This window comes from Crotalus tigris, unplaced genomic scaffold (genome assembly GCF_016545835.1).
Source record: "Crotalus tigris isolate CLP2741 ecotype Arizona unplaced genomic scaffold, ASM1654583v1 scf7180000018071.73481, whole genome shotgun sequence".
Taxonomy (NCBI): domain Eukaryota; kingdom Metazoa; phylum Chordata; class Lepidosauria; order Squamata; family Viperidae; genus Crotalus; species Crotalus tigris.
The window spans coordinates 1-24220 of record NW_024096807.1 but is presented as its reverse complement, the minus strand read 5'-3'; the positions used below and the strand labels follow the sequence as shown (position 1 = coordinate 24220).

The 24220-nt window shown below is 39.5% G+C and overlaps 1 long non-coding RNA gene across 1 annotated transcript; it reads right to left on the bottom strand.

The window, feature by feature from the left end:
- Positions 1-4803: 4803 nt before the first annotated feature.
- On the bottom strand, positions 4804-13565 carry LOC120309811. Its single transcript, XR_005557189.1, has 4 exons — positions 12803-13565; positions 11820-11929; positions 8833-8911; positions 4804-4863 (listed from the first exon to the last, which is right to left on the bottom strand). It is a non-coding gene; the product is annotated as an uncharacterized LOC120309811 (long non-coding RNA).
- Positions 13566-24220: the final 10655 nt, after the last annotated feature.

Below are 24220 nucleotides of genomic sequence, written 5' to 3'. Positions count from 1 at the left end.
AGAGATGATGTTCCAAAGAGAGCCATCACAGAGAAGGCCCTTCTTCTGGGACCTGCCAGATGTATCTCGTTAGAGGACGGGACTCTAGTGGGTCAGGTAGATGTGACTGGCAAGAGATGGTCCCTCGGATAACCTGGTCCCAAGCCACAAAGGACTTTAAAGGTGACAACCAGCACCTTGAATTGCACCCAGAAACAAATGGCTAACCAATGCAGCTCAAGATCTGCACAAAACCATGCAGGCCGCTGCATTTTGCACCAACTGGATCCTTTTCAAGGGCAGCCCCATGTAGATTGTGTTGCAATAGTCAAGATGGGAGGTGACTAGGGCATGAGTAGGGATTGCTGGTCCAGGAAAGGGCATAACTGGCGCACAATCCATAGTTGAACAAAGGCCCCCCTGGCCACAACTGCCACCTGCTCTTTGAGCAGAGATTATGAGTCCTGGAAAACCCCCAGATTATGCATAGGTCTGTTTGGGGCAGTACCTCCCCATCCAAGTAACAATTCTCCATGCACCAAAGAACCCCAAACCCAGACCCACTCGCTCTTGCCAGGATTCAGTTTCAACCCATTGCTCATCATCCAGCTCCTAACAGCCTTCAGGCACTGCAAGAAGAAGGTATGGCATTGCTTAACTCACTATGGGCTGAGATATACAGCTGAGTATCATCAGCATATTGATGATATCTCAGTCCATGGTAATGTATGATCTCACAAATGGCTTCATGTAGATGTTAAATAGGAGCGAAGAGAGTACCGAGCACTGGGGGACCCCTGGGTGGCGGCAACCCTATGAAGAGTCAAAGCTGAATTGTCTCTAGATGCAGTTGGCTTTCAAATCCACAGCAGCCAGGCTATCTTGCTAGGATTTAATCTGAGCCTGCTTATCCCCATCCAGACTCTGATCAAATGCTTATCCAGGGTTTTTATAATGCTGAGAGTCTCACTATTGCTAAGATTTTAATGCTGTGTGTAGGTTAGTATTTGAAGAACTGAAATATATTTATCGGTTTTAAAATACATTATAGTCACTGGTATTACATTGTACAATGTTTGATTAAATTAAACGACTGCACCACTTCAAAAACCTCTCAGTAACTCCTGTAATTTACTATTAACCCATAGGGTGGCAGTATAAGAGCAGGAATAGAATTATTACTCCTTAAAATTAATTTCCAGCTCAATTCCACTCACAGATTTGAGCGTTGAAATAGATTCACGTGGAAGATTTTAGTAAGCTCATCATTCCTAATGTTTGAAAAAATTACCATCTCTCATCATTTAATAAAAGTGTGTGTGTGTGTGTGTGTACATGTGTCCATGCATGTGTGAATTTTTCACAATTCTATCCCCTGGCAGTTTTCTCACTTGATTCAACTTGTTGGGCGTTGCAGGAAGTTCACACTCCAAAAGATATTTTTGCCCTAGAGTAAATAAAAAAAAGAAGCTGATTTGTTGTTGTATGAAGGAAGGGGGAGGCAAGATTCATACTAATCCAGTACTTTTATTAAAACCAACAGAAATATCAAAAAATGATTGCCTTGTTATACTCTACATGTTCTGACTGTCTGTGATTTCATTCTTTTTCAAAGATGTACATTAAAAGTTAGGATTGGTTCCCTGCTGTCTGTCAAATACCTTTAGGTCTTTTTTCTCCAAGTTTTAACTATATCTTTCTGTTATCAGCAACATATAAGATCAAGCCAGATCTATTATTTTACAGTTGATGTTGTTATTCCACCTTGATTCTAAATTTACGATAGCATGGATGTAAGGGCTACAAGAGGGCAGAATGTACCATTATCAAAGAGTGCTTAGGTAGGTGTAACATAATCCTTAGAATATTATAGAAAAGTGCTGAATTAAGTACTTATAAAGATGACACAATGTAAACTATTCCAGGTTTCACTAGATCTAAAATATATAGCAAAGAAAATTGATACAAAAAAGTATTAAATCCAAATTAATGGGAATTCAGTATTGTGGTCTTTTCTGGGGCAGATATGGGCAAAATGTATTGGGACCCTCAAATATTGATCATAGGATTGTTTTAAGCACTGTCAGCAGTGAGTGAAGAAATTTGATTATGAATAAATTAAATCTGAAATACTAGACAACTCTAGTATAAGCAGAGGTGAAAAAGATAAGTTCTGACATTACTGGACTATTTTTGAAGCAAATAAGGAATGAAATGCCTTGGTCACATAATTGTAATTGTTAATAGTGTAAATAATTTGATCAGCCTGAAAATATCATAGAACACAAGGTTGGAAGGAAGCTTGGAGATGTTTTAGTCCAATCCCTGCTCAAGCAGGAGAATATTATTATTCCAGATAAATGGTTGCCCAATCTCTTCTTGAAAACCTCCAGTGATGGAGCACCCACAATTTCTATCTAGAAGCAACCTGTTCCACTGATTAATTGTTTTCAGTGTCTCCTTAGTTCTAGATCATTAAAGATCACTCTTTAATGCACTTCTACCTGTTACTTCTTGTTCTGCCCTCAAGTGCTTTGGAGAATAGGTCAACCCCTCTTCTCTGTGAAAGCCCCCCCCCCCAGTACTAGAAGATTGTTATTATGTCACCTAGGCAGTGATGGGATTCAGATATGTGAACAGCCGCTTCTCTGTGTGGATGCCGCTTCCAGAAGTCCATTCTGGGCCTGGGCAACAAAAAATTAGCTACCGGTTCTGCCGAAGTGGCTGAATCCCACCACTGCACCTAGGTCCTTCTTTTCATTAGACTAGACCAGGGGTAGGCAACCTCGGCTCTTTTATGACTCGTGGACTTCAACTCCCAGAATTCTTGAGTCAGCTATGCTTCTTCTAAATTCTTCATTCAATACTGAAAATTTGCTCTGTTGGATTGTGGAATTGTTTGAGACATAGAACAGGATATCCACATCGGAAAAATCCCTTTTCCTCTAATGAGAGACTCTCTTGGATCAATATCTCTTCTGTGTGACAGTATGTCTATTCTAAAGACAACCATGGTCATGATACTGACAGAAGTGCAGTTTTCATAACTAGACAACACATTTGGTATTCATGATTAAGGTTCATGTACTGTATTCTTGAAATGTATCATAGGTAGGCCTATTTCCAAGATCTATAATACTAATAATAAGAATGTGCTAGGATTGGTTACTCATCCCATGATAATGTGATTAGTTTCCAAAATATGAACATTTCACATTCCCAGCTTCAAGTTATATTTGTGTTTTGAAATGTAGATTACCTTAGTTATTTGAAACTATGCTTATTTTCTTGGGAAATCCAAATGAAAGAAGGCTGAATAGTAATTCAGTTAAAACCTTTTTGCTGTTCTGTCATCTAGTAACTTAGAAATTTCTTTTGAACAACTTTTGAAATTACATCAGACTTCTCACCCCAGTGGGATACAGTTAACTGTGAGCTAGATGACATTATAACATTCTCAGCCTCATTTTGGCAGAACAGGTTAGAAAATCTTGGTTGTGCTTCCTTTCTAAAAGGTGACATTAGATGGCATTTAGCTTCTCCAAATCAAATTTAATATTTATTCATTACATCCCACATCTTCAGGATTTGCTAGACAATAATATGGGGAATAATAAATGTTAGAAATTCTGTTTTATTACATAGAAATGGTAGCAGGGGATTATTATATAGCTATACAGATTTGTAGCAGAGGATGGTTACATAGCCATACAAATCAAATAAATTGTACAATGTACACTCACCATGGGCCTTGCTGCTTAATGGTTTCAACTGTCACAGGAAACTCCTCAGAACAAAAGGAACCATAGTGTTTAGATGCAAACTAAGCACTGCCATCTACTAGTTGGATAATTCTTTAGTTGTTGCAATGCAAAATATATTCTAACAAGTATTCTAACAATAAATAAATATCATTTGTATCTATAAGAAAAAAATATTTATACATATAGAAAAACAATAAATAATAAAATTGATAATAATATCCTTCCTCACTGGTCGTTTCCAACTGATATTGATGGGGAGGAGAGATCTACCCTATGGCTTTTAATTTCTGAGGTGCCTCAGAACTCTCCCACTTTTAACATCTACATGATGTTAGATGCTGCTGTGTGAGGTGATCGGATGGTTTGGGGTGAGGTATCTTCAATATGCTGATTATACCCAGCTTTATATCTCTACTCTGCCTGAGCAACGCCATGGATGTCCTGTCCCAGTCCCAGAACCTGTAAGGGTTGGAATGGGGTGCAATGGACTTTGAATCAACCCAAGCAAGTCTGAAGGACTTTGAGTATTTGGTCCTTCTGGTGGGAAGGTTTTTTCCACTGCTAGTTGTAGATGGGACTGCACTGCATAGATGGGCTTAGGAGCCCTCTTGAACCCACAGCTCCTGCAAGAAGAGCAGGTGGTAGCTATAGCTAGGAAGGCTTTTCTATAACTTTGGGTTGTGCACCAGATACACCCATTTCTGGAGTCTCTCACAGACCCTCATGCCCTTGTGACCTGTCATCTGGATTACTGCAACACACTCTACATGGAACTGCCTTGAAGAGCATTCAGAAATTTCAGCTAGTGTAGAATGTGACTGCATGAGTAGTAGAGAATGAGAAATATTTGATACATGTAATACATGTAACACATTTAACACCACTGCTACATGAGCTGCAATTCATCTAAAGGTGATCAATTATTACCTTTAAAGCTCTTCGTGGCTTGAGGCTGAGAGTTCTCCCACTCTTTCCAACCTGTCCAATTTGGACTAGCAGGTTGGGCATGTTACAGGTCCCATCATCTGAGGAATGTCAATTGGTGGGGACCAGGAACCTTCTTTGCTTTAGCCACTCCCTCTGAAACATTCACCTTTCAGACTTCAGGATGACCTTAACCCTGTATAGATGTAAGAATGTAAGAACAGCTCTGCATATCAGACCCTTGACTTCTCCAGCATTCTGTCTTCCTCATGGCCACCCATGGAAGGCCAAGGAAGAAGAAATAAGGCCATCTCTTGCAGTCCATTTCCAGTGACTATTGTATGCAGACATGATACCATTGATCTAGAGCCATTATGATGATGATGAAGAATGATTTGTCTTTATACATAGAACAGACTAGGATACCATTAGACTGTAATTTTTTTGGAGGACACTTGCAATGTGTAAAAATGCAATTGTAGGGTTGGAGATTATAATGTAAAGAAGGGAGACAATATTTTATATTGCGTATAATTGTAGATGAGTTATTTTTCAGAGAAAAGGGAAATGATGCTCTCACCCAAACCTTTTGAAGCAGAACTAGAATTGGTTACTTTTACTTTAATATATCATAAGTGCCATTTGTGGGTGTTACTCTGAATAAAAGTTCTTGGAACAGGTAGCATAAACAGGCAATAAATAGATATTTCTCTAAGGTTTTTATCAATGCAAGTATGGGTGTATATACTGCATTCTAAAAAAATCCAGAGATCTGAAAGTTCTTTTAACAAATGATATATTTTTTTCTGTTCTATTATTATTAACCTGGGTTTTTTCCATTCCTTCCTCCATAAAACAAACTTTGTTCAGTAGACATTAGCAAACTTTTTTTGTCTTTTGTTACTATGTGAACATTAGCTGAATCTCTTGCAAATACATCATAATGCCAGGCTACAGATGGATAAAAAAAACAACAACAAGCTATTGTGTCCTTGAGTAGACCTTTTTCTTTATTAGATTTGGTTTGGTTTCAGGGAATAAAACTCTGCAATAAGTCATTTGGGAAATGAAGCTCTAATGTAAGTTCCTTGAATAGTCAAATCCATATTGCATGTGACTGAAGCCTAAGGCCTGGAAACCAGAGAAGATGCAGGCAGCTCCAGGTCTAGTTGTGATGTGCGCTCAGTGGCAGAACTATCAGATCACAGCTTGGAAAGGAAGCCTGTCCCCCTGAAACCATTTTAATGGGGAGAGAAAGTGCAATGGACACATTTTTCTTAGGCTTCATACCCAAAGGTGAAGATATGTCAGCATTGAGAAATAAAAGAAGCAAGATGTGAAATGTTCATGTTCTTTTTAACCAAGGAAATATTATATACAACATGCTAGGATAGGAAGCATTCCTATATTTGAGATCTGCTCTTATTGGCTGCATTTTTGCATCAAAGAAGTGCATTTGCTTTTACAGTGATTTGTCAAATAAGCCAGAAGTAAACTGCAGTTAGTCTTCTATATGAGAAACATAAAGATATTTTTTTGCCCATTTGATTTGCACCCTTCTGAGCATCCTTGCTTTACAACTTTATGGACTAGTTAGAAGCTTTTTAGGATAAAATCTAACCAGGAATAAGGCTGAAAACTAGATAAGCTATGAAGTCTGCCAGGCGTAATCATTGTCTGAATGACATGAAATGGACCTCAACACTGATCACATAAACAGTGTCACTTGGAATTTGCAATTGCAGACACTAATTATAAGTCTGCACCAGTGAAAATCTCTCTGGGATGGAGAATGCTTCAGAGTGCCAAAGAATCATTGTCTTATGCTTGACTGCCTGTGCTCTTTTTTGGTGCAAAATTCTGACTTATCCTATTCCACTGAGATCCATAGAGCATCAAATGAGCAAGCATCCAAGGCATCATCATCATCTAAGAAATGATAAAATTTAAGTACTTGTGTGAGACATTTGGATGCAGATATATAATGGCAAAGTTTTGTGGTGATCTCCTGACTTACATATACTCATTTGGCATAATCAAAATAAAATAAAATTTAATATAGGCAAATAAATGCAATGCAAGTCATATATTTAGCTCAGCTGGATCAGATGAAGCAGTTATCTTGTTAACCATAAATAGACTCTTCCTTGTTCCCAGCTCCTGGGATTAGTTTGTAGCACTGTACTGGCATGATTTCGTGAAGAAGTCTGAATGCTGAATCAAGATTTGAGAAAGCAACACAAGTGTATCAACATATCAACAGAAATGCAGCAAAACACTTGCATTTTTTGTTTTGTTTTTATGGTGTGTTTAGACATAAACCTGAGGAACAAGATAATATAATAACAATAATAAAGTAGAAGGGACCTTTGAGGTCTTCTAGTCCAATCCCCTGTTCAGGCAGAAAATCCATTTCAGACAAATGGTTGTCCAGTCTCTTCTTAAAAACTTCCAATGTTGGAGTATTCACAACTTCAACAACTTCATTAATGAACAGCAAGTGAATTCAGTAGTTATATAGTTACAGTTTAAATGTCATTTGCTGAGGAAACTGGTCCTGCTTCAAGTCTTGCTTATGGCTAATAAGATAGTTGTTTCATCTGACCCAGCTGGGCTAAAAGCATGACTTATATTGCATTTATTTGCTGTTGTCATGTTATTTTCTGGCCATTTTTCTAATCTGTCAAGAATATTTTGAATTTTATTTCTGCCCTCCAGACTATTACACCCAACTTTGTATGACCTGAAAATTTAATAAATATTCCCCACACTTTCTCATGCATGTCATTAATAGTATTGATAAATAATAGAACTAGGATTAAATCTATCTGCATGCTTCCATTTAGCATGATGAAGAACTATTGGTGGTTCTTCATATTCTCTAAATATGATCTTTGAGGAAGATTTATATCCATTTAATTGTCATACCAGATTTAATTAGAAGTTGCTAAAAATGAGATAAGATTTAGTCTGTAAAGACTGATTCTTGACATAACCATCCTGATGTTTGGTAATCACTAGGCTTGCTTTCAAGAGGTTTTTACCCTTGTTAATTATATTCTCTTCTAGTTTTCAATGTTAGGCTAATTGGTTGGTTGCCTGGATCTTCTGTTTTGGCCTCTCCCCATAATTAGAAATAACATTTGTTCTCTTTCAGGAGTCAGCTACTTCACACATGCTCCACAATTTTTAAAGGCATTTTTTATTATTGCTTTGTGTTTTATATAATTATAATTATGACATGGATGTTTTAATTATTTGCATTGTATGTTTTTATTGTTAATTGCTGGACGTATTGGGAGATTTGCATATACACACCTCATAAACTAACAAATCTTAAATGTTTGACGAGAGTACCACCAAGTTCCTTTGAAACTGTAGGATACAGTTTATCTGGCTCTAGACATTTGAAATCGTTCAAAATAGGTATTCCCTCGGTGGACTGTACTTATTCTTTTCTTTCATAAATATCTTTATTTTTGTTCCTTGAATCCTTTGCTAACCTTAGCGCATCCCAAACTTTTTCCTTTCTGATATCATCTCTATAATTCCAGTCTGTCTCTGTATAATCTTCCTTGGCTTCCATGGTTTTTCACTTATTACATGCCCTTTCAAAAATTACTCTTAGATCTTTACTAAGCTTTTTTTTTTCCACCACCACATTGGCTACTTCTACTGTTCCCCATTTCTTTTCTCACTGAAATTGTGCTGTTAGTATCTAATATTCTAAAAACTCTTTTCTTCTTATCTCTTTGTGCCAGGGAATGCTATTTGCTTTGAGTTTATTATAACCCATTTTCTTGAAATCCTTGATACATTCAGTTGCTATTTGCTTTAGTTTCCCTCATAATATAATCGCCAGAATTGTGTGCCCATTTTAAACCAATATTCCTGTTCCTCTGTCCACCATTTTGAACTGATGGGTACTTCTCTGGTGCTGTACCTTAAGTCTACTTTCTAAAGGAAAGATTTATCAGCAAAACAGATCAGAAATTTCTTGGAAGGACCATACTTAGTAGAGCTCATCTCCCAACAGTTTTAATTAAGATCATGCTTTTTTAAAGATTTCAGTTTGGTTTTGGAAAGCATCAGCCACATCTTTTACTTGAATGTAAAGACAACAATGCATCCCAACAAAACATTTCTTTATTTATTCTCCACTTACTATAAATTCAGATGTCTTCAATTATTTTGCAGAATTCCTGTGTTCTGAAATGTGAATGTGCCATTCTCCTTCCTTTCTCCTGCATTTTGAATACATTGTATACTTTGAGTGCTGTATTCCAGTCATGGGAAATATCTCGTTATTTCAATTAAGTTCTATTTATTTTTCTGTTCAAAGAGTTCAAGCTTATTTTATTGCAAATATTCCCATGAACATTATGAAAATCTTTCTATTTCTTTTTTACTTCATTCATTCAAGCTTTATTTCTAGGTGCAAAACAAGGGATGGAATCAATCAAATTTGACAGATTTAATTCTAATATCACCAACAATAGAGAAGAATACCACTTCCATCCTATTTAGAAACTTGAATTTGTGACTCCTGGGTATTTTCACTGTCACCTCTTTGGCATCAAAACAGGCAAAGAGTTTGATGTCTTCCCCCTGACAGTAAGGGAACTGTGACTCCCTAAGTTTCACACTTCATTCTCCACACATTTTGGAATTTCAAACATTCAAAATGAGGGTTGAAGTGAAGGATCAGTTCAGTCTCATCCTGTCCCAAGCTGATGGCATTTAGTTCTACCTTACCTTTCACTTTGATGCAATTCCCAGACCATGACTTTTAGGTGAGCAACCAGTTGCGCTGCCTTCCTTTTAGATTTGGAGAAATCGGTCTGATTTTTATTGAGTGTTTCAATGGTCCTATTTCTTTCAACAGTGCAGAATCCTTTATCTGAACTCTGTTTCAAGGCTCTTTTCCTCCAATCCCAGTCAATTCAACTCTAGTGATCAAGTTTGCAATATTTCAAAATCAGAATAGAGCTGGAAGGGACTTTGGAGGTTTTCTAGTCCAGCCCCCTGCTCAAGCAGGAGAACCTATACCATTTCAGACAAGTGACTGTCCAGTCTCTTCTTAAAAACCTTCAGTAATGAAGCACATACAATGTCTGAAGGCTGTTCCACTGGTTTACTGTTTTCACTCTTAGGTCGTTTTTACCAAACACATTTTTATGGGTTCTTTTGTGGTACAACTCAACTTTTGTCTCTGGAGATTCTCAATCATCCAGGACATAATTGTTCCAAAGGTGCTTTTCAAAAGTCAACTGGACTTTGTTTTTCTTTGAAAACATTTCACTTCTCATCCATGAACTGAAGATGAGAAGCGAAATGTTTTCAAAGAAAAAACTAAGTCCAGTTGCCTTTTGAAAAGCATATTTGGGACAACTTTTGCAAGCAGTCTTTTACCCATATAATTCAGACCAATTATTCAAGAAATGAAATATATCCTATCAGTATTATTTCTACCCAGTCTTTCATCTGCAGTATTCTTCTGTTTTTCATGAACTAGAAGCAGGTGCATATAAAGAGTGAGGTTACCAGAGATAGGACAGCTAAGTATAAGGTACTCTGAGTTCCCCTTAAGCCAGTGGTTCTCAACCTTTCTAATGTCGCGACCCCATAATATAGTTCCCCATGTTGTGGTGACCCCCAACCATTTATACATCACCGGGTGCCAGGGGCGTGGCCAAAGAAAAGGGAAAAAAATGGCGGACAGCCTTGTTTGGCGACCCCCGTGAAATGGTCGTTCAACCCCAAATGGGGTCCAGACCCACAGGTTGAGAACCAGTGCCTTAAGCCTTCTACAAATTTAGTCAAACCTTAAATAATTCTAGTAGAAGGACTGTATGAAGGGAAGAAGGAACCATTGCTGTAGATACCTGGAAGTGGGCAAGGTGAGACCAAACCATGAAGTGGAAGTAGAGAATGCAGAATACAGAATAACAGTGTTAGAAGGGACTTTGGAAATCTTTTAGTCTAACCCCCTGCTCAGGCAGAAGACCCTATACAATTCTGGACAAATGGCTATCCAATCTCTTTTTCTGACCCTGAGCAGAACACGCTTTGAAGAAGCCTCTCTCCTTCAACAATGCAGCCAGAAGGAAGCAGTATCTGTACTGAACTTTCACATTGCTGGAAGGAATCTATTGTCCTGGGTCTTAGCCAGCTCAACCTATGGCCCCAATCAGAGGGATGGATGAGGAGACTGAGTTTTCAGTTTTCAGTTTTTTGTTTGTTTTGTTAGATCTTCAAAGACCATATTAGGGAAATACCTTTTTAATTCACAGAAAGATGCAAAAATCTGAAGAAACAGGATTTATGACTGAGTAAATATAATTCATCTAAAACAAAACATCAATTAACTTTTTACCCTCATCCAGAATCAGTTTACATGGAGAATACATCAAGGGAATAAGAATAAATGCACTCTCAATAGAACTGCAAAATCTGATGGGCTCTCATTATTGTTTACATTATTAGTTAGTTATATACAGCTCATTCTCCCAAAGAAGTTCATATGATCTCAGATCTTACAGTCATATCATGGATGACCAAAAGCTAATAAAGCTTCCCAATATACAGAATAGGTATAAATTCAACATTTCATAGGATGTTAGTAGTATTTGTAAACTTGATTCCCATTTTTTTTTTCTACACTCTGCTTAGCTTCTTAGATTTGTTCCGGTAAAGACTGTCCAAGTGAATGACCTATCCTGAAGGTGTATTGTCCAGTATATGTGTGAAAATGAAGCATTGCTCCCAGACCCTTTAGGAAATGGTTCTTCTTCTTATCCCTGTAGAAATACCTCCATATAAGATCTTTGAGTTTTTTCAATTTTCTAGTGATGGCTATTTATAATTGTCAGAATCTCCAGCTGTTTCAGGTAATAAAAGCAGCTATCAAGTCTAAACGCATCTGTGTCACACATATGGTGTTTCAGGCCAGAGCTTTCATTTCTGAGAAGACAAAGGATGACTATTTGTGCCATTTCTACTGTTTCTGCTCTGCATCTTGCTTCAAAATGCTTGGCTAATTTTCTTTGATGACAAAGCAGCTATATTACAATGGTTTGCTGCTAAGGCAGAACTAATAGGAGCAATAACCCTGAGGTATAAATTACTTGTTTTCTTTCTGGATTTACTAACCTTCTGTGATGTAAGAAGAACTGTAGAAGCCGTGTAAGAATGATTGAGTGGCACTGTGGTTGAATCTTCTTTGAGAAGATGTTCAAGGAGAAAAGATTGTCAGACAATACCTATAAGGACAAGACATTATATGAAGGTCTTCCAAGTTTCATTACTACACTACCAGATTCCACCCCACATTAATTGGCAACTCATTTCTGTATATAATTACACTGAAATCTATGTTTTCCAGTGAACCTTATCTACAGATCCAGACTGCAGATATAGGTAACATAGCAGAGTTTATTAAATGCTGGATGATATGGATGTGCTGAACATTAGAAATCTAATTTTCTTTACTATTAATAGTAATAACCAAGTTTTCTACTCTATCTCTAATATGAAGAACTTTTATTCTCAATGTATGCAGTTGTTCAGTAAATTCCATGGGAAACATTATTTTAAAGTCAAGTATTTATTATATCATTCTTTTGTTTGCAAATATTCTTCATGCCTGCATACATTTAAAATACATTTCTTTAGTGTAAGCTCTTTTCCAATTTATGAAACTACTCCCTATTGTTTGCTGTTTACCCATCTTTTTTTTTTTTTTTACAGAAGAGACATCTTCCAAAGAAATGTGAAGAGTGAGTTAATGAATCTTTTTGACTCAAAAGGCAGAAGGGATTAGATTCTCTTCAGTTCTGCCATTTATGCCATAACCAAGCCTGGGCATCAGTTTGGCAGATCTTTAAAGAAAATAGGCAGTACATCAGGAATAAGAATGTGGGTGCATGTGTGGGTGCCTTTTGATTTTCTTTTGTCAGACATCACAGCAGAAGTAGTAATGTAGGGGAGAGAGAAGATTATATTCGAAATAATAAGTTCCAGCTGTGGGCTAAGTGTGCTTGCCTTTAATAATTAAAATCAGCTGTAGCACTGTACTAGCCATGCTCTAATGTGGATGCCCTGCATTCAATCGATTTTGCTACAAACATACTGACTCATTTGGCTGGCAGCAGATAACTCAGAGAAAAATCGATCAGCAAGGAAGACCTTTCTCCACTGTGTGAGGGCAGAGAACTGCAGAGTGCAGAAGACAGGTTAGAAATCTTGCACATCTTTCAGAGGGAGGTTTTGTTCTGCAAAAAGGTGTGGAAGCGGCATCTGTTTTTCTGCATAGGAAGAATAAGAATAGTTGTGAATTTTAGGGAGACCTGCAGCTAAGTCAATCTATCATTCTAATCAAGTACAGTTACCAATAGTCTTCCCACCCTCCCCCTTTGGCTCCATTAATATAACTGCACCCAAGTGTTCTCTCCCCACCCCATCTCATTCATTTGATGAAAGAAAGGCTTTTCCTTTGTATTTCAAAGGAGAAGATAACTTTTTTGAAATTTTCCTAGGAGGAGCATGGCATGTTACTGATTAAGTGAGAATGGCCTGCATATTATGGGGCAATCTTTTTCTAGCAGTTTGCAGCAAACCTGGCTCCACACTTTACTGGATCTCCAATGAAATGCATGGAGCATTTTCAGACTACAAAGTCTGTGCAGCCTGGAATGAAAAGATGTTTAATGGAATAACTATCATAGAACCCTCAGCCACTTTGAAAGGATAGGTAAGTTGATAAAACTTATGTAGATAAATTAGAACAAAATTCTCAAGCCTCCTGACAATAAGGTACAAAAACAAGAGTCTGTCTGATGGGTAGCAGAAAAGACCAGCTGAAAAATGGATTTTGTACAGAACTAATTAAAGTGCAACTTGTGAGTTTCAAATTGTGTTCCCGGGAGTCCTTGGGTGATAGAATAGTTTTTCATGGATTCTTGTTTGATAACTGTAATTTTCTGAATGGGCAGCTCAACCACCATTTTAAATCTTTTTCTGTAGTGCGGAATTCTGTATAAGGAGCAGGGTGAATGTTGAAGCTTGCTCTTCATATTTGGCAGCAGAGTTGAACGCCACAATCACCTAATATGCTGACAATCCTCCATAATGCACAAAAATTGTTGGTGACAAACTCAAAGTGGAAAGTGTTTTGTTGGTGTTCAGAAATGTAAAAACCGCAGACCTACAACATGCAGTACTCTGGAACATCTGGTAGCAATTGGCTGCAGCTAAGATAGAATATTCTGATTTATAATGTGCAGCCACATTCTGATGGATGCTTTCCATATGTTTTACTTTGCAATGCTAATATTGGCTATAGGTCTATGTACATACATATGGACAGCATTTGTAAATCAAGTCCCCGATATGAAACCCAAGTCCATGCGTATGGTAACATTTTTCTCAAAAGAAGATTCCTAAGGGGGAAAGAGGTTCGTGTTTATATTAATAGCTGACTATAGGCAAACTAAGCATGAAGCATTCAGTCTATAGAATTCCTATACATTTCTTATTTGAATAATATGAAAACTCAGTATAGAGTAGTCACTCTATAAAGTGGGTAAAGTTCATAATTTCTTGACTTTTGGGATTCTCAAAACTTCCAGTAACTATTAATTAAGTCATTTCAAGCTTTTCCAATTACTAGATTTCTGTAGTTCATAATATAATCCAAACTGGAGAAAGGATCTTTCTTTCCACTTTCACTGTGCCCCCTCCACCCCTGTAAGGAAATCTGCAAAGGGATGGGGAACAAATATTATGCATTATGATATAATTGTCAAAAAATTGATGTACACTGTATCTGTTTTATCTTGGCACTAGAATATGTCTCATGCAAAAGACATGATTTGAATATATTCTGCAATCACATCATTATACACATGACATCTTTGTGACCAGTACTGGATGCCTGTGTTGTCCCCTATTCACTCCCTTGCAGTCTTCTTTCCTTTTTGGCTATTAGGCTGTACCATCTAAGATTGTAAATAGCCAGAGGAAAAGATGAAAACTCACAGGGCAGCTGGGTTGGCAAGAAGGATTTGATCTTTATTGTACAGCTACTAGTACTATCAGAAGCAAAAAAGAAAGACCTTTAGAAAGGTAATAGCAACTGAGCTGCAGAACAAGCTACAGTACTGTATCCCAACCTGAATAAAATGGAAGAATGTCTTCCTTTGTTAATTTGTATTTGTAACTGCTCCTGTGATAGCCAAGTCTTATATATTATGCTTTAGCATGATTTTACTTGGTTGGTTTTTCACTTACATATTACGGGAATGCAGCCATTTTGACTAATGAATTGAAGTAAGTTAGCATTATGTGTAAATCTAACCATCCTGGTTTGTTTAACACAACATCACTCAGGCAAATTATGCCTTAGTAAAACATAGAAATATAGTCAGTAGGTTTATTCACACCATGTGTTAATCTGCATTGTAATACAGAGAGCCTTAATCAATACCTGAGTGCATGATTCATAATTACGGGCTCACATCTTGTCAAAGCCAAATGTGGGACTACTTCATATGGTATCAGAAATAGAAAATGTAATATTCCTATGTTACTGAGTTTTAGCTATTCTAGCTCTGTTTTCTTCTTGAATTGCTCTGATTTTTTTTAGATCTGTAAAATAAAGGAATAGGAAAAAATATTTTCATCAAACGTCAGAAAATGACTTTTAGATTAGATTATTATGCATCTTCCCTTTCTCTTTCTCCTTCTCTTAAATAGGACATGGTTTGACTATGACCTTAGAACAGTAGTCCATATAATTAGCATCCATATCTTCCACTTGGTCAGCATTATCCCCTGCTTATCATATAAATATGTTTGAGGCTACAGTTGGTATATAATGTGTCTCTATATCTGAACCAATTCCTGATAATGACATTTGATTGTGCAAAATGTTTCAATGATGTCTATAATTTTGAGTTGATAAATAAATGGTCTATTCAAATTTTAATGTAAGACAACCATCATTTGGCATTGTAGTCAATTGCATTTGTGTGGATGAGCTTATTACCTCAGAAGAACTCACCTGTTGCCTTTCAGGTAGTTGGACTCCCACACAGTAACTATACTGAATGGATAGTTGGATATATCGAAGCAGTTCCACCTTTGGCACAAACCATTTCTGAGGAATAGGAATGTTCTAATACTAGAATATGGTGCTGAACTATAGCATATCCTGCTATCTTCCTTTGTCTTGTCGCCTTTTCTGTAAATAGTACAAATAATTAGATTTCACTCTGGAAATTTTTCTTGTCTATTTTTCTTGAAGATCCTAATTACTGTCATCTATTATTTGCAGAATATCATCTGCTACTGAAAAAATAAGATGATAAAGAAATCCAATCTTCCTCCCTTTTTTAGTATATTGTATAATGATGATACAAAAATTAATTTGTTCTTTGCAACACAAAAAGTAATGTTGAAAGAAAATTATAATTAATGACATTTAAGTATAGCTAGAAAATTTCTTCTACTGCAGCAAGGCTGGAAGACATTTTCTAAAAGAACACTGAGTTGAAATTAAGCTAATCTTTATTATTCTGTCAAAAGGTAGCCAGAACCTGTGAGCTATAATATTATAGGGGAAGAGAAGAATAGCTAATTTCTCTTCACTAATCTAATTCTTTGTTGAATATGAAGCACCTTCTTCCCTCCATCCCTCTTTTATAGATCCAACAGGAAAATATTTTCCAGGTTATTCTCGTAGTTTTATCATTTGTATTTCCCTTTTAATTTTTGAAACTTAGGGTAGTATCTTTTCTATAGCCATTCTCATGGTCTGTTATTTGTAGTTCTAGTTGTGATACTTTCTCTGCCAGATAAAATTTGCTACATATGTCTTGTTTCTTCATTAACATTTTTTAAGCATAGTCTATCCACAGAAGCAGCTATCATCACTGACAGTGTTGATTTGTGGTTACTAATTTCTGGACCCATTCTTCAAAGATATCCTTTAATATATCCAATGTAGTAATGTTTTGTGTCATTTTATAAGTCCCAATATTAACTGACATCAAGAATAGGCTTGCATTTTTTTATTTCTGCTTAGAATCTTTTGTGGTTTGTAGTGACCGGTTTCTAAAATCATCTTTGTTATGTCTTACGATAGCGAGGAATGCCAAAATAAATCTTTTCCATAAGAAGCTATTTTTATCATTAATTCCAAAACCTTATGATAAAAATCAATATTCCAAACTTACCCTTAAATCCATTTATAACTTTCAGGAATAAAAATCTTATTTAGCTCTTGTTTATTTCAAATTCTTTTAAGTTCTTAAGCTTATAATTATTTCTTCTTTTATTCAGAGGTGAAAATAAACTCACTCAATATAGACTTTTCAAACTTATCATTCTGAAGGACTCTAATAACTTTAATATAGTTAATTAGCAATTTCTGAAACTGATTAGAAACTGAGGTTTGCAAATTCAATATCCTTGAAAGGCTCCACTGTGATTGCAAGCAAGATGGGTGTTCTTGTCATCTCTGGCATTGAAACCTGTGGAAACCTGTCTAGAAAGCAGCTACCTGGAACACATATGGGCAATTCCCTATTATCTCTTTATCCTGGTTCAGAGGAAAGAGTCTACTTACTGGTTCTTTGGGTTTTTGTTGCAGTTGTCAACTCTACTTTTATGGAAATGTCATCAGTTTGCTTACTTTTCTTGGAACTATGCTTACTGTATTTTTTCTTAAAACATTTCAAAACATACATCACCCTCTCTCAAAGTCAAGCTTGCTTCTGGTGTCTACATCTATAGAGTTTTCTTGTCAATATCATAGAAATAGGGTACTGCTACATTCTTTAAGGAAGTCTATTTTTGACTTCCCAATCTAGATCTAGACTTCTGGAGTTCCCATTCAAGTACTAAAAAACAGATAGAATTATCTTCAAGTTCCAGTTTATATAGGGCTTTTGGGAAGAAGGAGTAAAAGAGTGTGATGCCCCTAGTACCACGTAGTGCCATTTCTGCACTAGTGATTTATAGTGTATCTTCATAATATTATTCAGATGTTGCTGAGATGGTATAAAGTCTGGGCTGCCTTACTATTTACGTACAGTGATGGTTATATGACTCTGGAAAATAATATAAAATGTGACCGTGGGCATTATCTGCTTTGTTAAGTCCTCGCAATAATGGCGAATGATGAAGACACATCTTTCCAGGAACACTCTTTATTTCAGTTTCAGCCAAAACTCCAGCAACGAGCAAAGGCACGCAGGCCTCCTTTTATACGCCCAAATCCCCAGACACAATGGCAACAGAGAACAGACACTTTTCCCACCTTGCGCATGCGCGCAAAGCCGGCACCACTTAGTCTGGTCCCAGGCAGCTTCTGCAAAGCCCGGGACCATTGCAACATCAGCTCAGGACACAACACTCCTCCCCCCTAGCTTGAATCAATCCTGTCATTTTTTTATCTTTCTTCTTTGGGAAGAGTGTCATACTTCCTCACATCCAAACATGGAAGGGAGTGCCTGAGGTTGCCTCCACCCACAAGTTTCTCCCCATTGCTTTGGTGAATAGCTATGCCCGAAATCATAAATAAAACAAAATAACATTATCAGTCTATGACGCTGAGGGCATTACCCCTGGAACTGAACAGCAACTTCACAAAATCTGAAAGATATTTGGGCAGGCACTTGGCCCTTTGTGACCTCCTCGGACCGGAAGAGTTTGCTCGGTCCCTTTCCTCGCCCACCGGGTTGGGTGATCCAAGATGTTTCTGCCCACTTGCCTCAGAAGACCCTGGTGTTTATTTATTTTTTTATTTATTTGTGAGATTTTATATTGTTGCCTGACCCACTTGCTCGCCTGCCAGGCTCATTAGGTCAGGACTTTGCTGCCCCAAGTACCTGGTTGACCTGCCCATCTGCTGGCTGGCTGGGCCCTCTGAGCTCAACCCAGCATCCCTGGGAGGGGTGGTATTCCCCGGATCCACAATGGATCTTCACTGGGAGCACTGTCCCTAGAATCCAAGGTCAGCAGATGGAGAGTCGGGGTTGTCTACAGGGTCCCAGTACCCCGTGCACCCCAAGGTCATGCCTAAGGTGCCAGAATCAGGAATTGCCTCTCTGTTTGCCCCCTTTCCAGAGGACTTCCTTCTGGGAGCAGTTGCGGAATTTGGCCAGCCCCCATGCTGTGTTGCCAGTTCTCTTGTCGGCTGTGAGTTGTGTGGATACCCCTGATCAGTCTCCCTGTCTGGAGCATTACTGGTTGTGTATGAATAGTGTGGATACCCCCTGTGTGACTCCCTGGCTGGAGTAAGTATGGGTGTATGGGGTGACCCCCCTGCCCCATGAATTCCTGTTCAGAACACTTGCGGAAACTTGAGATGGGTCACCAATGGCCTCCTCAGCGGCCAGTGAATGCCTGTGATACTGATCCTCAGAATGCATATTATCATCTTCCTCCCCCCCCCCCAGAGCAGAGCCATGAGCAGAAGGGTGAGAGTCCAGCCGCCACCGCAGCTGGTCTATATGCCGCCGAAAAACGCAGCCGTCCTCCAAAGTCACCTCATAGGACAAAGGTCCAGAGACCTTGCAGACCACAGCTGGTACCCAGAGATGACCCTGCCCGTAGTTCCGAGTCCAGACCGGAGCACCCACTTGCAGACTCCTCGGTGCCCGAGGTTGCAACACCTGAGACGTCACCCAGCCAGGGTGCAGTCTGTCTAACTTAGTGATGAGCCGACGACCCCAGCAAAGTTCAGCAGGGCTCTTCCCTGTGGCTGTGTGGTGCGATGTGCAAGAAGAAAGTCTGCTAACCTGTGATGCCAGTTACCGTAAGTCAGTTTCTTAAGGGCATCCTTGGTGGTGCGCACCATATGCTCAGCCATTCCATTGATGGATGGGTGAAAAGGAGCCGAAGTTGCATGGCGGATTAGGTTGGCCTGAAGAAAAGCCTGGAACTCAGAAGAGGTAAATTGAGGTCCGTTATCTGAAACCAGAACATCTGGAAGGCCATGAGCTGCAAAAATTTCTCTCAAAACCTGGATAATCTTGGCAGTAATAGTGGAGGACACAGGAACAACCTCTAGCCACTTGGAATGGCTATCAACAACAACCAGGAAGAATTGGCCCTGAAAGGGCCCAGCGTAATCTATATGTACCCTAGACCACGGGGTTTGAGTTTCCTCCCACCTGTGAACTGGGGCCTGAGGCATTTCAGGCTGGGACTGTTGGCACACATGGCACCCATGCACCTGGGCCTCGATGGCTTTATCAAGGCCAGGCCACCACAAATGGCTGCGCGCAAGCACTTTTATCCTGACTATCCCAGGGTGTCCCTCATGCAGAGAGATTAAGATTCTAGACCTCAATGAGGCTGGGATTACTACCCTACTATCTCATAACAAGCATCCCTTGAAAGTGGACAACTCATGCCTCTTTTGCCAGAAACTTTGGAACTCAGTATCTGGGAACGTGTCAGGCCATCCTGACAACACCCATGTCAGCACACGTGTAAGCGTGTGATCAGTGGCAGTTTCTGCAGCCACATCCCTAGCATTGAGGGGAGACTCAGGCAGCTCTTGAATGGACAGAATATTAATGGCTGGAGCAGGATCAGGCTCCAAGGTTGGCAGGGGTAATCTACTCAGGCCATCTGCATGACCCATTTCCTTTCCAGGTTTGTGAATCAACGTGTAGTCATATGCTGACAGGAAAATGGACCAACGCAGCATATGAGGAGACAAAATATGTGGAGTTTGTTTGGAAGTGGTAAACAATCCCAACAAGGGCTTGTGGTCAGTGTAGACTGTGAAGTGGCGGCTGTATATGAAATCATAAAACTTCTTAATGCCAGCCCACTAGCCAATGCTTCCCTGTCAATTTGAGCGTAATTACGCTCTGCAGAAGACAGGGTCCTGGAATAGTAGGCCACAGGGACCTGTGTCCCATCAGCCTTCAGATGGCTAAGTACGGCTCCCATCCCATATGGAGATGCATCACAGGTAGCTGCTCATTGAAGTGAGCTAGCACTGCATTGGAAGTATGAAAGGCTTTAACCTCATTGAAACTTTTTTCATGGACTTTAGTCCACTGCCAACAGGCTTGTTTGTCTAAAAGCCTGTGCAAAGGTTCAGCTATTGCAGCTTTATGTGGCAGAAATGCATGGTAAAAGTTTAATAGCCCCAAAAAGGCTTGTAGTTCGCCCTTAGACTTAGGGCTTGGGGCCTGCAGAATGGCTTTCAATTTAATTTCAGAAGGGTGAATGCCTTGAGCATCTATCCTGAATCCCCAAAAGTCAGTAGAATTGACTCCTATCTTACACTTGTCCTTCTTTAACTTAAGGCGTGCTCTTCTAAAACGAAGCAAGACAGCCCTTAATCTCTCTGCCAAGTTTTGAAATGATTCCCCAGCAATGAGAACATCATCAAAATATGGGCAGACTCCAGGAATACCCCTCAGGGTGTTTTCCATAACACTTTGAATATACCAGGGGCTACATTCACCCCAAATTGCACTCTCTTGATTTTAAAGGCCCCTCTGTGGGTTACAATTGTTTGAGCCTTAGCAGCTGCTTCATCAACAGGCAATTGTTGATAGGCTTGTGCCAGGTCAAGCTTCACAAAAATGCGCCCCCCCTTGAGGAAAGCCAGAATGTGGCTTCTGCAGTGCCTTGTTTAGTGTGCACTTGTAGTCTGCACATATACGTATGTCCCCATTAGCCTTTAGAGGCATTACTATGGGGGTTTCCCATGGACTAGAATCTACAGGTTCTAAATGCCCTGCTGGACAATTTGTCCAGTTCAGCATCAGTCTTGCCCTTGAGAGCAAAGGGTACCCTCCTGGGCTTAACCCTGATAGGCGTTATGGCAGGATCTAATCGTAATGAAACTGGAGGCCCCTTGTAGGTTCCAAGCTCAGAGCTAAACACATGCGCAAATTCCTTGCAAACTTCTGCCAGACTCCACATTTGCAAATTGTGCAGCCCTGTAACCTGGATTCCCAGAGCCTCAAACTAATCGAGTCCAATAAGACTCGTGTGTTCACCCCCAACAACCAACACATCTAAGGGACCTTCAAAATCCTTGTACTGTACCTTAAGGGTGGCCTCCCTTTAACACACACCTTAGAATTCTGAAAGTCTGTGTGTATTACATTGGATGGCCTGAGTTTAGCTCGAAGGCCGCTGCTGCTGCAAATTTTCCTAAATGTGTTAAGGGAAATAATGGAGAGGGCGGACCCAGTGTCCAATTCCATGGATAAAGGAACCCTTATAACCTTACTTTAAGGGATAGTTTCTTCTTAAGGGGTTTATGTGTGCCTATCTTTAAAATATTTCTGCGTGTTGCGCAGAAACCCACCCTATTTTAGCTGGGGACCCTGGTACTTTTCAGATGCAATTCTTCTCTAGGTTGTACCTTCTGACGACCCAAACAGACGGATGCAATGTGGCCTTGCTTGCCACATGCTCTGCAAATGGCAGAATGGAACCGGCAGTCAGCTCGTTTGTGTCGTCCTCTGCACCCAAAGCATTGAAGAGCTGTTGGGGCCTTTTCTGTGCGTTCCTTCTGTCTCCTTCCAGCTGCCTGGTGAAGCTTTTCCACCTCCTCTTCAGGATCTTCCTCCGAATCCTCTCGCACGATCTCCTGGTGGACAGTGAGTGTCTCTGGAGAGCTCCTGGTGGGCCGCAGATTGTTTACCGCCCTGCCTGCTGCTTCCTCTGCTGTAATCTCTTACAGAGCATCTTGGAAAGAGACATCTTCTTTAGCGAAGATCTTCTGCTGTAAGTCTCTGTTCCTTAACCCGCATACAAAACAGCGCAGCCTTTCTTCCAAGTCTTTAAACTCGCACGATCTGGCTGCTCGCCTCAAGGCCACAATAAAGTCCTTAGCAGATTCACCTGCCCTCTGGTCCCTTTGTTCAAATGTGCGTCTCCAAGCAATGATGGACAACTTGGGCTGGAAATGTTCTTTCAGGAGTTTCTTTAAATCAGTATATGTTACTGATTCCAGAGAGGCAGGGGCCATCAGATTTTCTGCAATCTCAAAGGCTTCCTGCCCACAGATACATAACAGGGTTGCAGCCTTCAAGCCATCATCTCTGATCTTGTTTACCCTGAAATAATTCTCCACCCTCGCAATGTAGGATTCCCATCTATCCGGTGTGAGACATCGAACTCGGATAAACGGCCGTTCTTCGCCATTCTGACTTTCACTTCACCACTCGCTTCTCTTGGGGAAGGGGTCTTTCAGCCGAACTCACCCTCCAGCGACGCTGTACTGGCAGGCTGGACGTTGACTTTAACGCCGTCTTCCGTCTTCAGGACTTCTTTAGGTGAGCCTTTACAGCTTTCTTCTGTTAAGCTTATAAAGCATCCCACCTTCGTCGCCAGTGTTAAGTCCTCGTAATAATGGCGAATGATGAAGACACATCTTGCCAGGAACACTCTTTATTTCAGTTTCAGCCAAAACTCCAACAACGAGCAAAGGCACACAGGTCTCCTTTTATGCACCCAAATCCCCAGACACAATGGCAACAGAGAACAGGCACTTTTCCCGCCTTGCGCATGCGCGCAAAGCTGGTGCCACTCAGTCTGGTCCTGGGCAGCTTCTGCAAAGCCCGGGACCATTGCAACATCCCGAGCCTGCATTTGCAGGCTCCGGACACAACATGCTTCAAGGTTGCCCCATGTAAGAACAGGTTCAAATGATTTCTCTTTATTGCTTTGTTATGAATCACTCCCTGGTGTGTAGTGAAGGCAGCTAACAAGACACTATATAGCATGATAGTGAAGCAGTTCTCAAACTGAAAACAAAATAGTAAAAACAAAAGTGAGGCAGTTAAATGTATGAATGTTTTTTAAAAAAGGTTCAATTGGAGGTCTGTTTCTTTGTTCTTTTATAACTCAGTCTAGTAATCAAGCAAACAGGACATCACAATAAGTAAGCTCTTTTCTGTTACCATTGATTTAACCTTTGATGGTAGTGACATTCAGAGCAGGGCTTCCAATGTGGACTTAACCATTCCCAGATTTATACAGGAGAAAATTTTGCCATTAATAATGCCTGAATACAAAACTTTATGAGAAGAAGCATCCTGATGACATACAGATGCAGACAGGTTGATTGTTAGGAAAAATTGTAGCATTGTTCAGCACGGTTAAATTATGTTTCTGAGGAGAATTTAGATAAAAGGCACAATGAATAAATCACAGGATGGAAGTCAATAACCTAATTATTTTTACCTTAAGCCTTCTCTTTCAGGATTCTGCCACCAGTCTGGAAAAGGATTGCTTGACAACACCCAGCAGGATGGCATTACTGTGAGTGTTAGTGCTTATTGATTGCTTTCACTGGGTTCTGTTGCAAGACATAAATAAGAACAGTCCTGGTGAAATTGATCACATCGGGTCTTTGCAGCATGTCTGAGTTCAAAATCTTAACTGAATACTTTAAAAGGCCAGGTTGTTTAGAGTACAGCTGAAAGAAAAGAGCTATCAAATATTATCACAAAAGATGCTATTATAGCTATTTGGTTAATACGGAAAATGATCCATTAATGAATATG